At 39.7% G+C, this 11,934-nt stretch overlaps 1 non-coding gene across 1 annotated transcript; it reads right to left on the bottom strand.

The window, feature by feature from the left end:
• Nucleotides 1-11,270: 11,270 nt before the first annotated feature.
• Nucleotides 11,271-11,377, bottom strand: LOC122060342. The gene has a single exon (XR_006134361.1). It is a non-coding gene; the product is annotated as a small nucleolar RNA R71 (small nucleolar RNA).
• Nucleotides 11,378-11,934: the final 557 nt, after the last annotated feature.

The raw sequence follows: 11,934 nt of genomic DNA on the forward strand, positions 1-11,934 counted from the left end.
GATCAGCTCTGGGTTAGTTTTGAAGTGTATGCAATATCTGAGCTATCCCTCTCTTGACTTTAGCCATTTCTATCTGCAAGGTCTCCACGGGATGGACCCAAGCCTATTCAGGTGTTTCCATGTTGGGTGGCTCCATGCTTACTGGGTTGTAATCACCTAGTAGTGGAGAATCTCGAAGAGATGACAGAGGTGATTCTGGACTTAGGCGAGTCAATCGATTACCCTGACGCATCCAAAGGGATCGCAGAGAATACTTGAGGTGTGGAATTGTGCCTGAACCAAAAGTGGTTTATTTTAGGAATCTTGAATTCCCAACCCCTTTTTCATACATTCACTAAATTAACAACTATTGATTCATCCAAGGTCAATCCACTAAATGGTAGAGGTGGATAGGGTTTGATGCCCTTGGTCCACCCAATGTCATAAGCGGGAAGTTCATACAAATGGCTTATTGAGAATATTCCCATAAGACCATGTAATAAAGTCATGCTTTTGTTGCTCTTTTCCCACTAAGTGTCCTTCCTCTTGATTTTTCTCAGGACTTCTCAGGACTGGACATGACTACAATGGGATTGCCCCTGAGTGACGTATCTGGACATTCTTCTTAAGGAGGAGGGACACCTTTTATCTAAAACCCACTTAGGAAAGCAATTCTTTACGCTGAGAATATAATATAGGAACATTCCTTTTCCATACCGCAAACAAGTTCTACAGTTAGCTTGTATTGCTCCTAGCTTCTTCATCTATTTTCTACATGATGTGAGCATGCGGTATGTGATCCTTTTGATATACCCGTAGGTATGAGATCAAGGGGTTGACTTCCTTGCCCATTACTCATGACTACACATGAGGTTAAGAAATTGGCCATGGGGTGGTGGAACCATAAGTGATTGTGTGCAAAAGTGTAATGTAGGGTAACTATCATTCGATCTCAGAATGCCATAAATTTCTTGGACCTCCCCGAGGGTGGTGGCACAAATACGAACATCCTCTCCATTTGATGACACATTCAATCTCATAATGTTATAAATTGCATGGACCTCCTTGAGGGTGCTGACACAAATACAATATCCTCACCGTTTGACGATACCTTTCATTCCTGTACAGGAAGCGGGTAGTACTCTCCATGACATGCATTGACCTCCCCAAGGGTGTGGGCATGACAGGGAATCCCTCGCCAAATGATTTCACTTCGAGCATGATGCATGATGTAGTTAGTGAATACAATTACAAATATGGGGTTCGCCAAACATGTTTTCAAACAAATGTGGTGGAAAATTTTCTTGCATTTAAAGGTAGCATCTAGCATCAGAAGTTTGACATTTATCCCTAGTGGAGTTGCCACTGTGAGGGTAGCGGCCGGAGATGGACTAAAATATTGTCTCCCTTCCCTTAGGGGGGAAAAGGACTTGCATCCCATCCTCTCTCCTCTCTCCTTCTCTTTCATGTGAGGGGAGGGGTTCATGTCGTGTGTGCTTTGCTTACGAGCCTTGCATCACCGTATTGCTGCTTGGAGATACATGGAGGCCTATTTTACAAGAGTGTAAAATTCATCATTTGAGACGGGGATTTGATGATGGTCCAATTCAGGGATCGGAATAGTACAAATAGGGTTTGGAGTCGCCACCTAGGGTTATGGGCCTAGGACCGAAGGTTGGCCCGATTCCTGAGAAAAGGCCTTGAAATTTGGTCTGGTCAGAGATTTAGGGTAAGTGTCAGGTTACAGAGTTGGGAAAAGGTGTTAGGCACCCAATCTGCCCGGTTCAACCAGTCTTCTTGCTAGATGCTTGAGAACAAACATTTTCCACAGTTATTACTATTCCATATGTATGGCTAAGTTATCACACATATATACATTAATTAAATTCAAACTATTATATACACTAAAATAAGGTCTGTATAAAGTCTACATTATGACAAGTTGGCTGAGAAATTATACCTGAACTTAACCTCTATTTCGGGTCAAGAGGGGTGGGCCCCTGATTAGTATTGGCTCGGACTGTCTTTCGGATTCTCTTGGCTCAGGGGAAGATGGTCTTGACCTCCAACTTCCTTTCTTGAGAGATGCTGATTGTGATGGTATTTTGACAGTGTTTTGACTAGGAACGGTTACTTTCAGATTGGGATTTAGACAGAGCTTCAGCTAGGAAAGGTTATTTTCGGATTTAGGATGCGGTGGTACTCCGGCAGAGCTTCCGCTGGGGATAGGCTAAGGGAGGGCTAGGCTGAGGTGGCACTCTGGTAGAACTTTGGCTAAGGAAGGCTATTTCTGGATTTAGGATGAGGTGGCACTCCGACAGAGCTTTCGTTGGGGATGGCTATTTCTGGAAAGATTCTGGGAACACTTGGACAGGGGTTCGGCTAGGACCGGCTATTTTTGAAAAGAAATTGGCTGACCTAAAAATGATTGAAAAACTCTAAAGTCCCAAAGAACACTTTGAAGATTCAAATAGAGTTTCAGATCTTAACAAAAATCTTTTCATAGACCCGAAGAACTTCAGAAAGGGGGGGTTTCTATCTCAGGAACGCTCAAGAACACTCAAGAACACCCAAGGGAGGTGGCTCAAGAACATACTATTTTTGGCTAAAAACTGGATCTAACTAAGAATTTGGATTAAAGATCTTCAAGATCCCAAAGAACACTTCGAAGATCCAAAAAAGTTTTTGGATCTTGCCAAAGATCGCTCTGAAGATCAGAAGAAAATCAAGAGGGGGAGGGGAGGAAAATTTCACTATGAAAGAGTGAAAGGGGATTCTGGTGTGCTGAAATCAAAGGAGGGGGGTATTTATAGTTTTTTTCAGCCAATAAGAGAGGGGGCACCTCTTTATCCAATGGACAAAAGGGTGAGGTTTTGCTTAAGGTTGGGGATAGGGCTTTTACACACAAGGTAAAGAGGGGAGTTGAAGGCAAAAATGGGTGGGGAGGGCTTTTGTCCAGTGGGTAAAGAGGGGAGTTGAAGAAGAGAAAAATTCTAGCAAAAGGAGGGGTTTTTTGGCTTTGAGTGGGTAAAGAGGGGATTTCTTCACCCATCGGGTCAGGGGAATATGAATCCCGACTATTGACAGTGGCACATGGGACCCCACAAAAGTGCCCGAGGTATGGTTAGTTTTTGGTAGGTAATGTGAGCGATGTCATGGGTGCACGAAAGATGTAGCGTGGGTAATGGCCTAGTGGGTGCAGGCATGGGTAGCGGGCGAGTGCATGCATGGGCAGTAGCCAGTGAACGTAGGTTTGTGGGCTGGCCTACTGGCCAGCATGCAACAGGGCAAGGGGTGTGCAGTAGCAGGGCCACCGAGTGTAGCAATAGGGGGTGTGCAGCAACAGAGCCGTGTGGTGCAATAAGAGCACGAGGGCCTATGCCCACGGGGGTGCTGGACTGTGTCGATCGGGGTGAAGGCCAGCAGGCCATGAGCAAGTGGGCAATAATAGGGCCAGGGGCGCTGGTCTGTGCCCCTGAGGGTGCTGGTCTGCAGTCTATAGGCAGGTGGGCAGGTGGGTTGTGTGTGACAGGGGGTTTGGCATGTGTTGCTGCCCATGCGCAGCTGCCAAGGGCAGCAGCTATAGGGCGCGGCCATGGGCAGCGAGCATGCGCCATAGCCATAGGCAGCAAGCACGCGCGTGGGCTGGCCCCTTGGCCAACGTGCGATTTGTGAGTTTTTTGGTAAAGATTACAAGAGATCCGTCGGTTCGATTTTGGCGTATCATATATCATCGAAATCGTATTTTTGAGCACTATCCATCTGTATGGTCATCTTTACTGGATTCCTACTTATATAAAAAGCCAAAATTGGACCCCCTTCTCTCCCGTGGGATGGTTTTTAGGGTTTTTGTCCCGGGAGTGTTTCTGGGTTATTTGGGTAGGTAAGGGATGAATTTTAGGGTGTTTAGGCTAGGGAATTTTTCCTGGTTTCCAACAGGCTTGCCAATGTACGTGGCATACGTATGGGAAAATGTAATTTTTTGGGGATGATTGTGGGAGATCAGTCGGTCCAATTTTAATGTGTCATATATTGTCAGAATCATGTTTTCAAGCACTATCCATATTTACGGTCATCTTGACCAGATTCCTTCATATATAAAAAGTCAAAATTAGACCTTCCTCTCTCCTGCACGGGGATTTTTAGGGTTTTGGGTAGGAGAATGTTTCCATTAGCATCTCTGTTAGTTGGACGCCAAAAGTCGCATCCAAGATCCATATTTCATCACAGCCGGAGGAGGGTGACAAAATTGGGTGTCTACAGGCACCGGAGAAGAAACTAATCTCATTGGGATCCGTGGCCTATCCTTCTTAGCTCTTAACCCTTCGAATCATGCCTTCCAAGTTTTTAGCGTGTTCTGTCATCTTCCTTTCCCTTTTTGTCACTGGAAATTCATTTTGCAAATGGGAGGCAAAATCTTCCTCTTCCTCATCAATCACAACCCTAGGTGGAGCCTTAGGCACTGCAGAAGCTCCTCTTGTGTGGCTACCCTGGATCATTTCGGCTCTCCTAAAAGGGGAATAGGATCTACCCTTGTCGATTTTCAAGCAACATTCTCATTTTAATTGCGGATGAGGTCTAACCTAGATGGGTTCCTAGTCTCTTGTAGGATCTATGCCAAGTTCTTTCTAAATTCAGTTATCTTAGTTTGTATAGCTTCCAAGGGATGTGCCCATGCTGGCTCAGGTGCATTGTTAGGATTTAAAATGTAACCATAGCAACACTGATCCGTATGTCAAAAACTTGTTAGGATTTAAAATGTAACTGCAAGCGTATGGATCAATGTATCTACGGGTCGAACACAGGGAGAGGAGCCACTTTATTTTTGACTTCTTTTAATAATGCGATAGTAAACCGATTAATGGTTGTGATCTAATTCTAACTACCATCCTAAACATATGTATCTAAAATAACATCCTAACCATTCGTCATCTAAGAATTTAAATACGCAAGCCATGCAATTAAAATTAAATAAATAAATAACTGAAAATAAACAACCCACGCAATTAAAAAGCAATGAAGGAAAAAAAATGTTGAAATAAAAATAAAGTAAAAGAAAAGGGATAAAGCAAGAGAGAGACTCACAAGTAGGTTTCTCTACTTAGTCTGAGGGATGCATCATAATATGAGCTTCCCTACTTGACCAAAGAATCACTCTTACAAGGGTTAAACTACTTGGCTTTAGGGAAAGGGTGGCAATTAAAACAAAAACAATAAAATGATGGTTCTATGGCTAGGAGGGGCAAAGCCAACACATATACTAGCCATGAACCTTGGGGAAAAGGAAAAGCAATAATGTAATGACTGAAATTAAAATCCTAAATCAAGAAAGAAAGGGTAGTCAGAAGAGGGAATGAGAGGGGGAAGAAAAGACTATTGAAGAAGCCTACCTACCTGAATCAATGCTTGAACTTGAAAGCTTGGTTGATTTGAGATACTACCAGCCCTAAAAAACCAGATATGTAATGAACCAAATCTGAAATTTCTGGGCCAGGAGAAAACAAATCTTGAAAAAAAAAACTGAACTTGAAAAAGAGATGCTCCACGGCTCGTGATCTTGTCACCTATATCTAAGCCTAGAACTATAACTTAAATATTACAACTCAATTGCATAAATCATAAACATAAAAATCTGAATAAAAATAAAAAGTGCTTGCATTAATTGAAATAAAAAGCTATTACAAAAGTGATTAAAGCAAAAACAAAGAAGAACTAAAACTAAAAAGAGTGAGGGAGAGAGAGAGCGAGAGAGCAACTAAAAAAAAAACTAGAAGAAGAATGAAGTGTCTCCCCTCCTCTTACATGAGTTGTATTTATAAGGAATGAGGAGGCATGATAACAAATTTCTCTTTCCTAAAAGGGAAAAACCCACAATTAGTAGGTGAGATCTTTTGAGAGCAAAAGTGCTAAGATGGAGGAGAGAAAAGAGAAATAAACTTGAAGAAATTTCTTAAAATTTTTTTCCTTATTTTCTTTCCTTTTTTTATTTATTTTTCTCCCTCTCTTCAAATCTTGCGCACAACCCTTTTTAGCCAATTTTTTTTTCCTTTGACGATTTTTCTTCTTGCTTTGTGTGATTTGGACAATCTTCTGGTGATGATGTGGAGGAGAGAGAAGATTTGGACAAAATTTATTTCTCCCTTTTTTTTCTTTCCTTTTTTTTCTCCTCTTGCGCAAGAAACCCCTCCCACGATTTTCTTTGCTTTGAAGATTTGGACAATCTTCTGATTTGATATGGAAATCCCCTCCATGCCCTTAGTGCTTTAAGTGAGTGAAAAGTAGGTGAGCAAGGGAATTTTGCACACCATAGCTCACCAACTACACTAGGTAGTTGTTGGAGAGATATGACACCCGATAATGCTTAAGGCCTACAAAACCTGCAAAAAGAGAGTAAAACCCAAGGTAGCTCCATTCTAAATATGTAAAAATGTGTGCTTTACTACTTAGATTTCACACATAAATGTGCTCATCATAATTCCCCCACACTTAGACTTTGTTAGTCCTCAAGCAAAACAGAAAGAAAAAGACTAAAATGCAAATAATAAAAAACCTAACTCACTTTCATAGGAATCACGGTTGTACTTAGCATGTGCAACAAGCCTTTAAACCCCTAGGTCACCCCTAGTGGACCAGTTGTGTCTCGTGGGTGTTTGCAATGAATATACACCCAAAATTCAGAATAAACATATCCCAACTTTAGCTAAAGGTAAGGGCCATACCGATCTGGAGCAAAGATAATTCTTCTTACATGGGATCCCCACACTTGAACTTTTATTACACCGTATTAATTACAGGTACTAGCATATTTCTTAATTTGGAACTCACCTTATCTCTTCCAAAGCATCCTTATCTTAAGGCAAAACCACTTATGAAGGAATAGGGAACCAAGGACTAAGGCATTGGAGTGTTTTTTATCAAACATGTTACCAAGCATTAATGACATTTGCACATTTTTTTCTTTTTTCGCTTAATAAACTCTATTCTACTCCACTAATTTTGGCCTGAATGATATGGTGGAGGAAACACCAGACACCCAAGTTACTATGTAGTTTCCCTTTTTGCATATGCCACATAGACAGTGATGCCAAAGTTTTTTTTTTTTCAGAAATTTCCTCCCTAAGAGTTTCGATCAAGTCACCACGCTTCATAAGGCACAATGCCCTATCTAGTTCCAAGGGAATCAACTCTTACTCTTCTTTATACCACATTTCACACTTCATTTAAAATTTTGCATTTTTCAACTCATACCAAATTAAAAATAAGGTCTCAACTCCAAATCAAGAGTACAAGGAAACCAAAGACTAACATATGGTCCAACACCATAAAACAGGGGTCTCTTATTTTTCAAAAGAAAGTCTCATCTCAAGACACAGGCTTGTTTCTTTCTTCTCAATAGGGTTTTTATACGTTCAAGATGGATACCTTAATCAAAACTTTTATTTTCATACATCAAGCAACCGAATGGTATGATCATTAGCCAAAAGCCAAAGTAGAACTTCATCCTTAGCAAGCTCAAAAACAAAAAGAAAAACAAATAAAACAAAGTGGAAAAAGCAAAAACTGGTTTTCCTCCCCCACACTTAAGTCATGGAATGTCCTCAATGCCTAAAAAGAATTAAAAGCGAAGAAAATGCAAGGGGGTCATACCTAGTTAAAAGTTAGTCATCAGTATAAAGAGGTTCATGGAAATCTATGACCTCTTCCAAAACAGAAGATGACAACTCAATGAAGGGCTTCAACTTATGGGTGATCCCAAATTTCTTCATGAGGGCCTCAAATGATCTATTGCAAAAATACTTGCCCCTATCAAAAATGTAATAAATGATCCCATTATCCATCCACTTTAGAATTTCTTTTTGAATGGCTTCCTTCATCACTGGGTTAGCTCTCCTCCGGGGTTCCGTTGAAAGTTTGGACCCCTCAATGAGATGAATATGATTTTGAACAATAAAAGGGCTAATTCCTTTGATGTCACCCATGGTCCAACCTAGGGCTTCCTTATTGTATTTTAACACTTTAAGTAATTCCTCTTCCTATCTAAAAGTCAAATCTGAAGAAATTATTACTGAAAGAGTCTGGTCAGGCCCTAAGAAAGCATACCTCAAATCAGATGGCAACTCCTTAAGATCTAGCTTAGGGAGCTCCAGTATAGAAGGTTTGGGAATGGAATTGGAAAGGGGTCCTAAGGGCTCTATAGGTGGTTGGAGACTCCAAACCTTAGACATAATTCCGTCATTAAAACCACCCAATTGTTCCATATACTCTTGAAATTCAGAATCAAAATCAATATCAAAATATGTCTCAATGGAATCTGAAATTTATTGAAGCATATGAACTTTCTTCTTATGGGGATTGAGTTGCTTACCCAACCTAAAGACATTAAAATCCACAGAAGTGTTGTCAAAAGAAAGTTTCATGGTACCGTTCCTACAATTAACTATGGCATTGTTGGTTGCAAGGAACAGTCTACTAAGAATAATTGGAATCTGATCCCGAATGTTGGCAACTGGTTGGGTGTTGATGAGCACATTTATGTGTTAAATCTAGGGTAGTAAAACATGCATTTTACATATTTAGAATGGAGCTACCTTGGGTTTTACTCTTTTTTTGCAGGTTTTATATTTTCAAGGCCTTAAGGACTATCAGGCGCTATATCTTCAATTTTACACGTAAAGAGGTCCTATTTCTTTCCATGGTTGCGAAGAGGACGAAATTCTGAGCAAGATGGACGTGTTCAATTAAAAGTACACATTCGTTTGGTCACCCGTACAAACGATTATTCTTTTTCGGGTCAGAAAAAGAATAATGGATCAGAACTGAACCGAGATGCAGAACCAGCCCGTTTGCAATTGTCCCAAAGGTACAAGGAATACTCCAAATACCAACAAGGATCGATGGACCACATCCTTAATTGATTGAAGATTCATTTTTGATAACAACAACTACCTAGTGTAGTTAGTGAGCTATGGTGTAAAAAATTCCCTTGCTTACCAAGAGGTCTCAAGTTCGAATCTCATGGTTATTTTTTTTAGAGAATTTTGTTGAAGATTTCCTGCTTTTCACTCACTTAAAGCACTAAGGGCATGGAGGGGATTTCCACATCAAATTAGAAGCAAGGAAAATCGTGGAAGCAAGAAAAGAAGAAAAAAAAAAGGAAAGAAAAAAAAAGGGAGAAATAGAGATTGTCCAAATCTTCTCTCTCCTCCACATCATCACCAAAATATTGTCCAAATCACACAAAGCAAGAAGAAAATCGTCCTTGGAGGGAGAAAAAGAAGAGAAATAAATTAGAAAAAAAAAAAACGAAAGAAAATAAGTAAAAAAATTATAGGAAATTTATTTTTCTCTTCTCTCTCCTCCACCTTAGCACTTTTGGTCTCAAAAGATCTCACAATCAATTGTGGGTTTCTCTCTTTTAGGAAAGAGAAATTTGTTACCCTACCTCCCCATTCCCTATAAATACAACTCATGTAAGAGGAGGGGAGACAATTCATTCTTCTTCTAGTTTTTTTAGTTGCTCTCTCTCTCCCTCTCTCACTCTTTAGTTTTAGTTCTTCTCTATTTTTGCTTTAATCACTTTTGTAATAGTTTTTTTATGTCAATTAATGCAAGCACTCTTTTATTCTTATTCAGCCTTTTTATGTTTATGATTTATGCAATTGAGTTGTAATTTTTTTAAGTTATAGTTCTAGGCTTAGATCTAGGTGACAAGATCACGAGCCGTGGAGCAATTTCATTTTTTCAAGTTCAAGCATTGATTCAAGTAAGTAGGCTCCTTCAGTAGTCTTCTCTCCCCCCTCTCATTCCCTCTTCTGACTACCCTTTCTTTCTTAATTTAGGATTTTTATTTTCAGTCGTTACATTATTGCTATCCCTTTCCCCCAAGGTTCATGGCTAGTGTATGTGTTGGCTTTGCCCCTCCTAGCCATAGAACCATCAATTTATTGCTTTTTATTTTAATTGTCTCACTTTCCCTAAAGCCAAGTAGAGTAACCCTTGTAAGAGTGACTCTCTGGTCAAGTAGGGAAGCTCATATTATGATGCATCCCTCGGGCTAAGTAGAGAAACCTACTTGTGAGTCTCTCTCTAGCTTTATCCCCTTTCTTTTACTTAATTTTTATTTCAGCATTTTTTTTCCTTTATTTATTTATTTATTTTTTTAATTACGTGGGTTGTGTCTTTTCAATTATTTATTTATTTAATTTTAATTGCGTGGCTTGCGTCTTTAAATTCTTAGATGACGAATGGTTAGGACGTTATTTTAGATACATATGTTTAGGATGGTAATTAGAATTAGATCACAACCATTAATCAGTTCATTTTCGCATTATTAAAAGAAATAAAAAATAAAGTGGCTGCTCTCCCTGTGTTCGACCCGTAGCTACACTGATCCGTACGCTTGCGGTTACATTTTAAATCTCAAACAAGTTTTTGGCGTCGTTGTCGGAGAGACAGTTCCATGTTATTTTTCACTTTCTTTTGGTAAATCGGAGTGCTTTGTTTGCTTTGATTTATATTTTTCCTTTTCTTTTATTGAATTCCTGAGAAGAACAACTTGCAATAATAGTTGTATCAGTGGAGGTCGTCATGCCTCACAGTATGATAAAGACAGGTTTTGTCCTGTAGCAGTACCTCAGGAATTGACCTGAGCAACCCCGGATCCCTGCCAGTAAGCTCCCAGAAAAACTAAAAAAAAAATCAAAAAAATCAAAAAAAAAATAAAATAAAAAAATAAAATAAAAAAAGAGTTTTGCTATCCATTCTTTTGTGCTTGTCTTACTTTAGTTGCAGGTAGTTTTCTGTTGCATGAGTGTTAGGTGGGTACGTAATACTAAGAATCGGTTAGAAAGAAGAGATCCAACAAGTAGTGACCCTATACGTTTGCTCTCTTTAAAACCCTTCAATATGGGAGACCAACAGCAAAACCCTTCACCTAAATCTTGAAAGATAGGTTCTACTCTGCTAGAACAGCCCAACCTACCTATATAGTTCTACCACAAGCCCAGGGTAATAATTTTGAACTCAAATCTCAATACATCACTATGTTGCCCCAATTCCATGGGTTGACCTCTAAGGATGCATACCTATTTCTAAGGGAATTTGAAGAGGTATGTGTTCTAATTAAGATCCAACAGCTTTCTGATGATGCTGTTAAGCTTAGGTTTATCACTTTTGCATTGAAAGACCAGACTAAGAAGTGGTTGTATGGGTTACCCACAAATTCCATAACCTCATGGGAACAGTTCACAGTTGTCTTCCTTAAGAAGTTTTTCCCAACTCACAAGACCAATAAGCTTAGAAGTGATATCCTTCAGTTTAGGCAAAAGCCTAGTGAGTCATTTTCCAAACTTATGGAGAGATTCAAGGATCTACTCCAAGAATGCCCTCACCATGGCCTAGACCTATGGCATTTATGTCAAATAATTTATGAGGGTATTGATTACCCAACTAAACAAATGATAGAGTCTATGTGCCATGAGGGATTCATATCCTTTACAGATGAAGAAAAGGCATGGGAATTCTTGCTTGACTTAGCTGACAAAAACCGTGAGTGGGAATCAACCCAAGAGAGTAAAAGAACTATAGGAGGAAAAGGATATTTTGTAGATGGGATAGTAGCCAAGGAAGCCCATTTGGATAGCCTAATCAAGAGGATTGAGGCTATTGTTCCTAGAGAGCTATCATCAGTCAATTTGGTTAAGATTTGTGCTTGGTGCTAATCCCCTGGACATGTCATAGAAGAATGTCCCAACACCTCTGGGGGCACTTCTAATGATAGTGTTAATGCCTTATACCAGAATAATCCATATAGTAACACCTACAATCCATGATGGAGAAATCACCTAAATTTCTCTTGGAATCAAGGCAACCAAGCAGGACCTTCCAATTTCTATAATCAAGGTCAACCTAGACCCCAAAGGCCTCCCTTTGCACAACAATCTTTTTCCCAAAATA

Source organism: Macadamia integrifolia, chromosome 13, assembly GCF_013358625.1.
Source record: "Macadamia integrifolia cultivar HAES 741 chromosome 13, SCU_Mint_v3, whole genome shotgun sequence".
NCBI lineage: Eukaryota > Viridiplantae > Streptophyta > Magnoliopsida > Proteales > Proteaceae > Macadamia > Macadamia integrifolia.